This window comes from Gorilla gorilla, chromosome 2 (assembly GCF_029281585.2).
Source record: "Gorilla gorilla gorilla isolate KB3781 chromosome 2, NHGRI_mGorGor1-v2.1_pri, whole genome shotgun sequence".
Lineage (NCBI taxonomy): Eukaryota > Metazoa > Chordata > Mammalia > Primates > Hominidae > Gorilla > Gorilla gorilla.
Window position 1 is genome coordinate 197841188 of NC_086017.1, and position 2504 is coordinate 197843691.

The window sequence follows — 2504 nt, forward strand, 5'->3', positions numbered from 1 at the left end:
ATCACATTTGAGGCAGTATAGTGAGGTGGTTAAAAACCAGAGTTCTGTAGTTACATACAGCCTGAGTCTAAAAACTGCCAATTTGCTTAACTTCCCAGTTTAAATTCCCAAAGTCCCAGTTTCCCCATGCAAAATATTACTTTAATAATGTACTTATGGGGTGTTATGAGAATTAAAAGAGATAAATTCTTGGCCAGGCGCAGTGGCTCACGCCTGTAATCCCAGCATTTTGGGAGGCTGAGGTGGCCGGATCACTTGAGGTCAGGAGTTCGAGACCAGCCTAGCCAACATGGCAAAACCCCGTCTTGGCTAAAAAGCACAAAAATTAGCCAGGCATGGTGACAGGCGCCTGTAATCCCAGCTACTTGGGAGGCTGAGGCAGGAGAATCGCTTGAACCCGGGAGGCGGAGGTTGCAGTGAGCCAAGATTGTGCCACTGCACTCTAGCCTGGATGACAGAGCAAGACTCCATCTCAAAAAAACAAAAAGAAAAAGAAAAAGAAAAAGAAAAGCTGCAGTGAGAGATGGATGCAGGGATGCCGAAGGGTTCCAGCCTGTTCTCCCTCGCCCCTGCTTGGCACTCAACATTTCTTCCACTGCTGGCCGTGCTAACCTATAGCCATAGTACACCTAACAGGGCAAGAGCCTTCCAAAGATTTCTCCACTAACTCCCCTGTGCAGTCCCTTGGCAGCTATATGTGCCTGTCCAGTTTTCCCTAAAAGCTCTGACTTGTCCAGGAGCACCAGTGCTTTTGGAAGGCTAATGAGTAACCTTCTTCAGATCCTCCAACTCCCTTTCCCTGGACATTATTTTCCTAGCTCCTCCCACAATGGCATTAGATTTAGATAAATCTCCTATGCCATAGGATTCACAGTGGTTCTGCTTCCTTGATGAAACCTTGACTGATGCACCAGCCTTTTTTTCACCCTATCAATTTGTTACCAAAACACCAAGGGTTAGGTCTAGGCTCTGCTGCTTGCCACACAGAAAGCCAATCACTGACACGAGTGTTGCCAGTTAAGAAGGCTTTAATTGGGTGCTGCAGCCAAGGAGATGGGAGATCAGTCTCAAATCCATCTCCCTGACTGGCTAAAATTAGGGGATTATATAGCAGGGAAGAAATGTAACTACATACAGGAAAACAGGAATTAGGGAGGGGTAAGGAAGAGGAGCTGTTCAACAGGAAGCAGGTAGCCACTTAGGCAACCGTGGTAGGTGAGGAGTCTGATGTCTTATTGCCTAGATGCAGTGATCTGGTAAGTTTCAGTTTATTGACACTATCTAGGAGGCCTGATGGTTGGATGCCTGAGAAAGAAACTGAGCAAAGACAAATGTTAACTTCCTCAAGTTTCAAGACTGGGAGGGTCAGTTTCTATGTTTATTCAAAAGAAGCCATAAATATCAGTTCTATGGGACAATTGGACCAGTTTCAGAGGTATATTAGGAGAACACATTCTATTGCTTTCAAATGCACGGCCAGGCCCGGCAATGCGACTGCATCTGAGCATCTTCTAAGAAAATAAAGGCTGGCCGGGTGAGGTAGGTCACGCCTGTAATCCCAGCACTTTAGGAGGCCAAGGTGGGTGGATCACCTGAGGTCAGGAGTTCAAGACCAGCCTGGCCAACATGGTGAAACCCCGTCTGTACTAAAAATAGAAAAATTAGCTGGGCATGATGGCGGGTGCCTGTAATCCTAGCTACTCAGGAGGCTGAGGCGGGAGAATTGCTTGAACCCGGGAGGCCCAGGAGGCAGAGGTTGCAGTGAGCTGAGATTGCGCCATTGCACTCCGGCCTGGGCAACTGAGCAAAACTCCATCTCAAAAAAAAAAGAAAGAAAATGATTAAAGGCTGTTCCTGTCCTCAATGTCACACTTTAGAGAGAAGCACAGACACATTAAAAAAATATATAAATCAGCATAAAAATTCCAATAGTAGAGGTGTGTTTAAGCTGCAATGAAAGCATAGAGAAGGAAGAATCAAGTCTGAAAAGCTGGAAGAAGCTAAGAGGGCAAAGACCTATCTCACACAGCATCATATTCCCAGGGCCCAGGCACAAGGCCTAACAAAAAATTAGTGCTCAATAAATATTTCTTGAGTTGAATTGAGTTAAACTGAATTTGTTCAAAACACAGCGTTTAGCCCTAGGAATGCAGCATTAACAACACAAGCTGGGTGCAGTGACTCACAGCTGTAATCCCAGCACTTTGGGATGCCAAGGCAGGAGGATCACTTGAGGCCAGGAGTTCAAGACCAGCCTGCGCAACATAGCAAGAGCCCATCTATACAAAAAATAACAACAACAACAACAACAACAAAAAAAAACCCAGATGTGGTGGCATGTGCCTATACTCCCAGCTACTCAGCAGGCTGAGAAGAGAAGACTGCTTGAGCTCTGGAGTACAGGGCTGCAATGAGCCATGATTATGCCACTGCACTCCAGCCTGGGTGACAGAGCAAGACCCTGTCTCTGAAAAGAAACAAAAATGAAAAGGAAAAACCAGACA